Source organism: Sapajus apella, unplaced genomic scaffold (genome assembly GCF_009761245.1).
Source record: "Sapajus apella isolate SASKATOON/1434 unplaced genomic scaffold, GSC_monkey_1.0 scaffold7, whole genome shotgun sequence".
NCBI classification, from domain to species: domain Eukaryota; kingdom Metazoa; phylum Chordata; class Mammalia; order Primates; family Cebidae; genus Sapajus; species Sapajus apella.
Window position 1 is genome coordinate 46341067 of NW_022436947.1, and position 12408 is coordinate 46353474.

Here is a 12408-nt window from a genome sequence, read left to right on the forward strand (position 1 = left end):
CATGCTGTATTGATTACAGTAGCCTTGTAATATAGTTTAAAATCAGGTAGCATGATGCCTCCAGCTTTGTTTTATTTATTTTTTGCTTAGGATTGTCTTGGCTATGTGGGCTCTTTTTTGGTTCCATATGAAGTTTAAGATGGTTTTTCCCAATTCTGTGAAGGAAGTCATTGGTAGCTTGAGCGGACAGCATTGAATCTATAAATTACTTTTGTAGCTGCTTCTTTCCTATTGTGTGCACCTGGTCTGACATCAACAGTTTTCCTTAAGTCTCCTTAATAAAAAGGACACTGTTATACTAGCTACATCACTGACTGTTATGTGGTTTAAACATAATCCAACCCATAAAATTGTTTTGTGAACAAGTAAGAATACAATAAGTTTTCCTGATAACATTCTAGTTATAGGCATTGTACTATCACCTGCTATGAAGTCAGAAAGTAAAATTGTTGTGATGAATTATATATTTTCACACCTTTCTACTGCTTACAAAAAAAAATCCCTGAACTTTAAATAAGGTCAAACAGGACATCACAGATTTAAAATAATATTCTAGAACTAAGCAGTTTTTTCTCAATGTCCTCAGGGTTATTAGAGAACCTTCGATTTTTCCATGGTTGTTTCCCCTGTTTTAAGAAAATCTTAATCATTGATTAATTTGAAAATTCATTTTGTAAATGTGATTTATTTTCTGATGGCACTAAAATATATATTTCTGAAAGTGATCCCCAGTGTTCTGTCTATGTTTTTAGATATGAGGAAACTCAGACATAGAAAAGTAAAGTTACCTGAGCTACCAAAGAGACTGAAAACCTGGATCTGCAACCAGCCTGGCTGAACTGGTGTCTGGGTCAGCACTGAGGAGCTTTTTCCCATAAGGCAACTGATTGAAACTCTAGTCCTTATTTCCCTTGTTGTAAAACAGGGATACTGGTGAAGGCTAAACCATAGAATCATTGTAAGGATTAAATAAACAAATGTGAAACACTTAGAGAAAGTGGAGCATAGACATTATTGTGCATATACAGAGACAAAAACTAATTTTTATGATTGATCTAAATTACAAATTGGTAAATAATAAATGTCTACTGTTTTTGATTTTTAAAATCTTATACTAGTTATTGTTAATTAGTGTAAAAAAGAATATTTAACTGAAAACTGGTTTTATTAGATGGTAATTCCAATGAGTGATATGAGTATAAAATGTTAATTAAATTAATTAGATGATGTACTAGTTATCTCTTTTGAATAAATACATTTTCTTAGTAACATACAATTAAAACAGGCCATTCCATTTCTTGTACTTAATATTTTAATTTTTATGAAGATTTTATCATAGCCAATTAAATATTTAAAGAATACACTGTTAAGAACTGGCCAATCCTTCTCTATTAACAGGCAACAATATAGAGTACTATTTATTGTTCACTTGGCCATCTAATTTGGGCAATATGCTTGCTTCAAATTCGCAGGTACTCCCCTTAAATTTCATCAACTATTCAACAGAGCACAGATTTCTCTCCTTTTCCAGAAAGCCATGTCTCTGTCACAAGCCCATTCTCATTGCCAAATACTGTCAAGAAATATGAAGGATCTGGAATTTTCCCTATTTACAAGATGGTAAGTCAATTTGCCACAGTTTCACGCAAACTGACAAAAGACAGAAACTCTCAAATTAGAGATGTCTTTATTACTCACAGGGAAAACAGCATTCAAATTGCCAACATATTTATACAGTTTATATGAGCCCCAATTTCCCCAGGACCACATCAAGGGTCAGATGATACCTGCGCATATGGTAGGTTGTTTTTTGGGGCCAAAGACTCAGTACATTTTTGTTTGTTTGTTTTACAAGCAGCAAACAGTGTGGCAAACAGCAAACTGACCAGCTTCCTCCCCTTTTAGAGCAAATTTTATTACAGTCACTCTGTGGTCTCTATAACCTATTTAGTTGCCCATGTGACTAACTACATGACTTCTCAGAATCAGAAGAAACTTTGTAATGTGGTACATTCAGCAAATATAAGCATGGAAATCAAGGGATTTTTTGTGGTAAATTGTCTCTTCCAATACACACCAGAAAAATAATAAAACTAAACCAACAAAATTAGGACTAAATAGTAAATTTAGAGACCAAAGGTAAAAGAATCATCAACAGTTGGAAATTAAATTACAAAGCCAAAATAAAAACCCATCATCACTTCTTTTTTATTTTTTATTTTTGTCCTTCTCTTACCCTTTTTTGATGTTGGCAGAGTCTCGAATGTCTATAGTGATATCTGCTGGCAGGGAATAAACAGAGAGAGAGTAAAGAATATCCCAGTCTCTTTTTTATAATCTATGTATTCTGCTTGTTTCTGATATTAGTTATAAAAAAAGGTGTTACCTTTGGAAGAAGATTAAAATATCAATAGATAAATGAAATGACATTTTTAATTGCCATCTTAAGCAGTACTTATGGCATAAAAGGATGATACTTTTCTTGCTATTTGAGAATGAAAAGTAAAGTAACAGGACTTAACAACGTAAGTTTGGGTCTAGGTCTGTTTTAATGTGGCTAAAAATCTTCTAGTTACCACAAGTTATGTTAGTTATGTATTCCCACTTTTACATTTTTGTTACTGTGTATGTTTAATGATCTCTGAATAGCTAAGATAAATTTAATATTCTTAATCCATAAATCTATCAGATATGAAGGGAATGATCAAAATCACATACATTTGGGCTATACAACCCAAATCAGTCATTTGTTAACTTGAACCCATAACCATCTACAATTTTAGTACATAATGGGTCATTAGATTTTATACAGTTTAATTGTTTTGCAGGGTAAGATGAAGCTCAATAATGTAGTGATTTGCACAAGAGCATGCAATCAATTAATGGAGTGTTGGTCTAGAGACAAGAGTCATGACACCCAATGTAAATGTCTTGTCATTGTACCATGACTTATGTCAAGTATTTTGACCTAACTCATGTAACAACAGAAAACCAAAAATAGATAAACAAAACAAAAAAAATCAAGATAATTGTCAAAATAATTCTTGAAATAACATATGTTTGAATACTGCATATAAATTTTGTCTTTTTCTGGCAAGAATTTATAATTTCCCACTTCTATTGCTTCCTTTTCTTTGTGACAGCTGTCAGAGTAATGATATTTTGGAAAATTATAGTTAGGTTTAAATTTATTTCAAAGTCAGTTACCTATGCCCATTTTCAACAATACTCTGTGTCACCACACAACCATGGGGCAAAACAGCTTATAGAATCCCACTTTTGATCTACCAAAACTGTGAACCAAGACACTTCCTCGAAAGTATTAGCACACTCATGGGGGAGCTGCGTAATATTTTAAATTTTCAAGGAAAACACAGTGATACTAAACATCTGTCAGACACTGAGTCTACTGCTAGGTTGAGGTGATTCACAATCCCAAAGTTGCATTGTGCTACATTCCTTCTGATGACATCATACCTTGCTAAGATGTGTTTTTTCCATTGCATGATGAAAAGCAAGTAGCAAGTGGAAATCAATGTAGAAAAGGAAATGAGTGTGAGAGTGCATGATGTGACTTAAGGGCTTGGGGAGTCATGCAGTGCCAGACAGATGCCTGCATCTAATTTGAAAGGTATTGTGGTTATTTAAGAATGAACTGGCCGGGCGCGGTGGCTCAAGCCTGTAATCCCAGCACTTTGGGAGGCCGAGGCGGGTGAATCACGAGGTCAAGAGATCGAGACCATCCTGGTCAACATGGTGAAACCCTGTCTCTACTAAAAATACAAAAAATCAGCTGGGCATGGTGGCGCGTGCCTGTAATCCCAGCTACTCAGGAGGCTGAGGCAGGAGAATTGCCTGAACCCAGGAGGCAGAGGTTGCGGTGAGCCGAGATCGTGCCATTGCACTCCAGCCTGGGTAACAACAGCGAAACTCCGTCTCGAAAAAAAAAAAAATGAACTAAAAATATAATTTTGTTATTTGGATTATGTGTATTTTCCCCAAAAGCCTACTAAGCTGATAGAATGTAAATATTTATTAAGTTGTTTGGATTTAACTACTAAATAGATGGAACTCTTAGATATTTCTTTTGGCCAGAGTGTATGCAAAAAAAAGTTACTAAGACACTAAGAGTGTTGTGAATCCAAATGTCTGGGAATCTTCAAAGTTTTGTAAGTAAAAGGACTGTTTTAAATAATATTTTATTAGATCAAATTACATTCTCTTGACACATTTCTCCTTGGAAGATTTAAATGCACAAGCCCAGACTTTGAGGTTAATCTGTCTGATCTAAATGATATTGACATTTTAGAAACAGCAATGTGTATTTAGGCATCTCTGTAGTAATTAACTGTAAGGCTGGGGTTTCATTACTTTAACAAAGATGATAATGTGGGGAATATGAAATAAATTGATGTATAAAATGAATTGGGCTCTGTCCCATCTGAACGATATTGACATTTTAAAAACATCAATGTGTATTTAGGCATTTCTGTAATAATTACTGTAAGGCTAAGTTTTTCATTACTTTAACAAAGATGTAAATGTGAAGAATATAAATTGATGTATAAATGAATTGGGCTCATTTTAAGATATTGATATGTGCTCCAAATTTGAAATTGATCATATGAAATCTGAACCCTCTAATATGTAAGAACTAAAAGACAAAAAAGAAAAAAGAAAAGCAAAAAGAAACAGTGAAATGTAATGTAATTGAACTTGCTTCTTAAGAAAGAGAGGCCTTAACTAATTTTGTGACAACTCTTAAAACTTTACAACCTGATTCTGCCAAATTCCCCATTTATAGGTAGAGCATTTGACTTTGAGAAAGTAGACTTATGATTTAAATTTTAACACTTCAGGAGTTTTGTTTCATGTACTATATGTCACTCTGCTACCTGGAAGTGAATAAATCATTGCTTGAAGAAGGCAAACCAGCAGTGCAACTGAAATGAACTAACAGCAGTGGATAAAAATAGTAAAGATGACCAGCAAGAAAGACTCTTAGGTTCATTTTGTACATGGAAGGATTTTGGCATATTCTTATGTGAGTAATAAAATTAAGTAGGCGTTCATTTTTCTAAACACGTTGAAAACAAATTTTATTAATTAAAACATTTTCATGATCCTGATTACAAAACAACTGCTGAAATATTTGTAATTAAACATTTTTACACTGCAAATTTTTTAATAGCTATCCATAAATGTGGGATAAAGTGAGTGTAAAATCAATGCACATTTTATTCTCAAGCTAGTAGTCAAGGTTTGGCTAGAGATACAGAGATAATTAGTATTACGATTATTTTAATTATTTTTCTAGTTGCTTGACTCTACAGTATTCTTTTCAGTACGACTTTCTGGTAAATAGGTGTGGTCTTCATTATAGGGCAAAATGACCTTCAATGAGAACATAAGGGTGTATGTGAATACAAGTATTTTGTGAATGTGGCTGTTTCCCATTGTGGAATAATTCTGCAGATTATTCCTTTGGATGAAATGAGTATCAGACTGACACTGAAACATTTCATTATTAGTATAAAAATGAATGAAAAATTAGACTGATTACATAAAAATAGAAAAATTATCAAGTTTCTATAATCTTGTTGATAAAAGTATGGTTTTATCAAAGCATTGTAAAGCAGATGGTGTGTGGTATAAAGTGCATCTAAAGGTGTTCCAATCTTTTCTGACTAAGTAGCTTCCTTTTATGCCTTGATATTCCTCCTAATTTTTCTGCTCCCCCTTCTGAGAAATATTACTGGTAAAATCTTAGTGGAGAAAGTGTGGTCCTTGGAGTAAATTTAAGTCAGAATCCATGATGTGTAGCATTGGTAAAGATATTTCACTTGATAATATTGTGAACCTGACAAATATGGGTACAAAATTACTCTCTGAGGCTCTACATGTGGATTAATTCTGATAATGTGAATAGATGTTTGGAGTCTTCCCCTTGGTGATGAGTGAGTTCTCATCTGAGTTCATAGGAAATCTGTTTGTTTAAAAGTGTGTAGCACCTCCCTCCTTTCTCTCTTGCTATCATGCTCACCATGTAACATCCTGGTTCCCTGCTGCCTTCCAGCATGATTGCAAGCTTCCTGAGGCCTTGCCAGGAGCAGATGTTGGCACTATGCTTCCTGTAAAGCCTGCAGAAATATAACTCAATTAAACCTATTTTCTTTATAAGTTACCCAGTTTTGGTAATTTTTTATGGCAACACAAAAGCAAACTAACACAGAAAATTGGTAACAAGGAGTGAGGCATTACTATAAAGACACCTGAAAATGTGGAAGTGACTTTGGAGCTGAGTAATTTGCAAAGGTTGGACAAGTTTGAAGGGTTCAGAAGAAGACAGGAAGAAGGGGGAAAGTATGGAACTTCTTAGAGATCTGTTAAGTGGCTGTGTCCAAAATTATGATACAAATATTGACAATAACAACCAGCTGATGAGATCTCAGACGGAAATGAGGAATTCATTGGGAACTGAAGTAAAGCTCACCCATCACCCATGTTACATTCAAGAAAAGAACTCAACTGCATTGCGTTCATGTCCTAAGTACCCGTGGAATTTTGAACTTAAGAGTGATGACATGGCCGGGCACAGTGGCTCACAACTGTAATCCCAGCACTTTGAGAGGCTCAGGTGGGCGGATCATGAGGTCGGGAGTTCGACACCAGCCTGGGCAACACGGCGAAACCCCGTCTCTACTAAAATACAAAAAATTAGCCAGGCATGTTGGCAGACTCCTGTAATCCCAGCTACTAGGGAGGCTAAGGCAGGAGAATCGCTTGAACCTGGGAGGCGGAGGTTGCAGTGAGCTGAGATTGTGCCACTGCACTCCAGCCTGTGTGACAGAGAGAGGCTCCATCTCCAAAAAAAAAAAAAAAAAAAAAAAAAAAGATGACATAGGGTATCTAGCAGAAGAAATATTTAAGCAACAAAGCATTCAAGATATTGTGGCTTGGCTGCATCTAACTGCCTATGATTTGAGGTGGGAACAGAGATGATTTAAAGTTAGAACTTATAATTAAAATGGAAGCACAGAATAAAATTGGAAATATCTGCAGTCTATGCATGTAGCAGAGAAGAAAATAATTTTAGGAGGGAATACCAACAGGCTTTAGAGCAAGTAGTTACTTGCTAGAGAGATTAGCATGACTGAAAGAGAGGGAAGTGTTAGTAAGCAAACAATGGGGAAAAGCTCCAGTGATGTCTAGTAGGGCTGCTTCTCTACAGGGTGCAAACCATAAGCCTGGGTAGCTTACACATGGCATTAAGTCTGCAGGTGCACAGAATGCAAGAGTGAAGGAGGCTTGGCAGCTTCATTCTGTATTTTCAGAGGATGTATTTGAAGGCCTGGGTGCCTAGGCAGAAGCCTGCTGCAGCAGTGGAGCCCTCACAAATAACTTCTACTAGGGCAGTGTAGAAGGGAAAAATATGATTGGAGATCTCACAGAGTCTCCAACAGGGCATTGCCCAGTGGATCCATGGAAAGGGTGCCACTGCCTTTAACCCCAGAATTGTAGTGGACACCTTCCATCCTGAGGCTGGAAAAGCTGCAGGTACCCAACTCCAACTGAGAGCAGTCACAGATGCTATACCCAGCAAAGTCACAGGGACAGAACTGCCTAAAACTGTGTGAGCTTACCTCCTGTACCAGTGTGCCCTAGGTGTGGAACATGAAGTCAAGGAAGATTGCTTTGAAGCTTTAAGATTTAATGATTGCTCTGCTTGGTTTCAGATTTGTGTGAAGCCTAGTGCCCCTTTTGCATGATTTCTCCATTCTAGAATGGAAATGTATGCCCAATAACCTTACCACCATTATATCTTGGAAGTATGTAACTTCTTTTTCATCTCACAGGTTATAAGTGGAAGAAACTCAACACCAGATGAAATTGTGAACTTGGGACTTTTGAATTAATGTTGGAACAAGTTAAGACTTTTAGGAAACTATTGAGAAAGTATGATTGGTATTTACAATGTGAAAAGGACATGAAATTTTGGGGGAGAGGCAGTGGCATAATGATATGGTTTGGATGCTTATGTCCTGCAAATCTCATGTTGAAATGTAATCTTCAGTGTTGGAGTTGGAGCCTAATGGGAGATGTTTGGCTCATGGGGGCAGATTTCTTATGAATGACTTATCATCATCCTCTTGCTATTGAGTGAGTTCTGGCTCTGAGTACACACAAGATATGGTTGTTTAAATGGGTGGGGTGCCTCCCTTCTATTCTTTCCCCACTCTTATCCTATGAAGTGATAGCTCCCCATCACCTTCCACCAAACTTCCTGAGGTCCTCACCAGAAGCAAATGCCAGCACCATGCTTGTCATAAACCCTGCAGAACCATGAGCCAAAATAAATCTGTTTTCTTTACAAATTACCCAGTCTCAGTTATTTTTTTACAGCAATAAAAATGGAGTAATGCAGTTTCTCTTACTTCCAAAGCATTTATTTCCTATCTCTGTCAGCTTATTCAAGGTCTGTAACTAGCCTAAACCTCAATGTCTTCAATTAGTAAACTGAGGCTAATGATAGTACTTACCCATAAGATTGTTTTAACAATTAAATAACAATCAAGTAAAATATACCTTAAATTTCACGCCAGTTAGAATGGCAATCATTAAAAAATCTGGAGACAACAGATGCTGGAAAGGATGTGGAGAAATAGGAACAGTTTTACACTGTTGGTGGGAGTGTAAATTAGTTCAACCATTGTGGAGGACAGTGTGGCAATTCCTAAAGGACCTAGAAATAGAAATTCCATTTGACCCAACAATCCTATTACTGGGTATATATCCAAAGGATTATAAATCGTTCTACTATAAGGACACATGCACACAAATGTTCATTGCATCACAGTTTACAACAGCAAAGACCTGGAACCAACCCAAATGCCTATCAATGATATACTGGACAGGGAAAATGTGGCACATATACGCCATGGAATATTATGCAGCCATCAAAAACGATGAGTTCCTGTCCTTTGTAGGGTCATGAATGAACCTGGAAACCATGATTCTCAGCAAACTGACACAAGAACAGAAAATCAAACACCGCATGTTCTCACTCATAGGCAGGTGTTGAACAATGAGAACACATGGACACAAGGAGGGGAGCATCACACACTGGGGTCTGTCGAGGGAAATAGGGGAGGGACAGCAGGGGGTGGGGAGTTGGGGAGAGATAGCATGGGGAGAAATGCCAGATATAGGTGATGAGGAGGAGGGCAGCAAATCACACTGCCGTGAGTGTAACTATGCAGCAATCTTGCATGTTCTTCACATGTACCCCAAAACCTAAAATGCAATAAAAAATATACCTTAAAATTGCTGCCACAGGGTAATACATATTAGCAGCTTATGATTATATTACTACTTCTATTATTACTGCTAGTAGGGTAACACTCTTTTTCCAACAAGTTTCACCCACAGTAAACAGTGTACTGAGACCATCCTCTTCATGCTTGGCAGTATAGATTCACTCTAAAAATAATTATGGAGTGAATTCAAAAAGAAATTGAATTTGGCATTATGTAAGTATGGAAAAATTTCAAAAGAATGTTCATGAGATAAACTGAGTTTCACAAAAGACCTGTGGTTTGAATGTTTTCTCAGATTAGTTGGACATACCACCAAAGCTGCTCTCCTATGTAAAACTTGAAGATCTCAATGAGAACAAAGTAGGGAAAGGGAATTCTATGCATTTGCAAAAGCAGCCAGAATAATTTAGGATTGGTTCTGTACCCACTGGGAGATTTCATACACTCATCACTTTCTTTTGGTCTGATATATGGGCAGTTCCTTTTAATTCTCTTATTCTTGGCTCCCACAAATGATTGCTTTGCCAGAAATAAGGCTACAACTCAACAATGTCAGATGGGCTGTGCTCCATATGTGCTCAGAGAAGGTCTGAAGCCTATTTGTGATACACGTCATGTCTGAGGTGAGTTAGAGATTTCTCTCAAATTTCACAAAAGTTCATGTTGTTATTCAGCAATTGTTTGAAGTGGAAAAAAATTAATTTGCTTTTCATAATGTCACATGAAGGGACACAATGCAATATCTGTAAATGGAGTACATTGCATGAAGCAAATACAAACAAAATATGTAGTATGAAAGCCATTTTTAATTCAAAGAGCAGAATACATCCAAAACTCTGAAATTTCACATTTGAGAAACACAGGCCCTAAACCTGAAATGCTTATGCTTTGGTTATTGATTCTTTTTAATTAAAAACTTGTTAACAGAATTCATCTTATATGGATCAATAAATTAGCGAATGCTTTGCCAGAATTTTGCCCAGGATTCTTATGCATTGTAGGACTGGGAAATACCGTGTAAACTTTTTGATACTATTTTGACATCATATCAGACATATCATTGACATACCTGTATTCATATCAAAATCAATTTTATTCATTAGAAGTTATGATGTATTCTACTAACATTTGTCCTGAAATTTTAAGACTGAAGAGCATTTCTATAACTCACTTTTCTGAACTAGGATTTGAAATAAACCAGTTGTGATGCCTCTGGGCACTGGGGAGGTTTTCCTGATCTCACCCTCTCATGCTATAAAGATAAAAAGGGACTAAATCCAAGAAACAGAATTTTATATCTGAAATTCATAGAAGACATGTCAAAATAAACTGTTGACACACTTGTTTCAAAATCTTGAAATGTATATGAGATCACAAAAGAATGATTTAGAGATTTCTTAATGGTGGATTTCTTATGAGGATGGAAAGCATGCAATATGTATTGCTGAGTCTGCAAATGTCAATGTGATAATACATAATGATTTAAGATAAAACATTAAATGTGTGTTCCTTGAAGACAGAGGTCATCCCTTACTCATATACACACACATAGAGCATTACAAAATCCATGATCTATTGCAGATACTCAAAGCATATTTATTGAATGTAACTAAATTGTGTCACACCACTTTTTTGTAGGGTAAACAGAATACTAGATTAACAATCTAGCTCAGCAGCTCTTAAACTAGCATGCATAAGATTTCCCAAAAGAGCTTTTTAAAAGAGTTCTTTTTTCTCTCTCTCTTCCCACACACATGCAAATACGCATATATACACAGATATGTATGTATTTACTAGGTCTAAATTAATAGTACAGAATAAAAATTCAAATAATAAACAGAAAAGAAGGGGAAAAAAATAAACTCATGTTTAAAAAAAATCCTAGGCATTGAGAAGAAAACTAGGCCATGTCTTCTAGCAGTCAAAACAATGGAAATATCTTTATGTTCATTTTATTTTGAATTGAATAGATGACATTGGTAAAGATGAAAAAGAAACTACTGGTAAGCATCCATGTATCAAGTAATGAGACTCTTTTTTCCTAGGCATTTCGTCATCATTAAAATATTGTTATAAAATAATTCTGTATTCCTGTAACTAAGGAAATTCTCCTATTTTAATTCAATCTTAGAGATCTTCTGTCTTAACCCAAAACTAAAGCCAACCTCCTTGAATAACTTGAGCAAAACAAAGGGAAGACAAAGGGTTAATAGAACAAAATGGTGAAGCGTCACAACACAACACTGATTATCATTTGTAGTAACCTCCAACACACACATGATTTTGCATTTTTATATCTAGACTACATTTGTCATTTGGGTAAGATTATTTTGTAAAAACTAAAGCTTCCATAATTCATTTGGTTTACAAGTTATGAAAATTGACTACATAGAGCACACAATGAATTTGTTTTACAAACATTGCAGTAGAGTGTACCCTACAGGGTTTTACACTTTTTCTGAAGATTATTTGATTTGAGAAATCCTTGCACATGCTGAGGTTACCAAATAAAAAACGCCAGGTCAATCTACTGTCAGGTCCTTCAAACTGAGTCTTGGGATACATTTAGCAGTTAAAATGATTGCTAACAGAATGTGAGTAAAAGTTGACTTTTGGTTGAATGTTATATTGACATAATTATTAGCTCCAGACTCATTAAGTATCTCATTTATATGTATGGATTTTTATGTTATATTTGGTAGTGTTTAATCAGTTGAAAATGTTTTGTGGTACATTTTATATTAAGCAATTTCTTTTTTTTTTTAACTCTCTAGTTGTCAAGAAAATAGTATTCCCTATCTAAGTACTGATAGAATCTATATATTCTAGCTCACTGTGCTATGGGCATTCATGTCAGCTGCCTTACTTTCTCTTATAGCTGATGCAACCTGGAAATCAGTATCTCCCAGTAAAGCCAGTACAACTGTACTAAGGACAGATCCTAGATTGCACAGGCAAGTGAAACAAATGGAAAACCATGCCACTGCATGAAGAGACATTTTGGAGTGAGGTTCTTGCTGAATTCATTGGAAGAAAACAACGCCTTTTAAATTAAATTTATACTTAATCACTCTATGAAAACTGTATCTAA

At 35.6% G+C, this 12408-nt stretch overlaps 1 long non-coding RNA gene across 1 annotated transcript; it reads right to left on the minus strand.

The window, feature by feature from the left end:
* Positions 1–6309: 6309 nt before the first annotated feature.
* On the minus strand, positions 6310–10199 carry LOC116550032. Its single transcript, XR_004268211.1, has 3 exons — positions 10190–10199; positions 7899–7904; positions 6310–6394 (listed from the first exon to the last, which is right to left on the minus strand). It is a non-coding gene; the product is annotated as an uncharacterized LOC116550032 (long non-coding RNA).
* Between the last annotated feature and the right edge of the window lie 2209 nt (positions 10200–12408).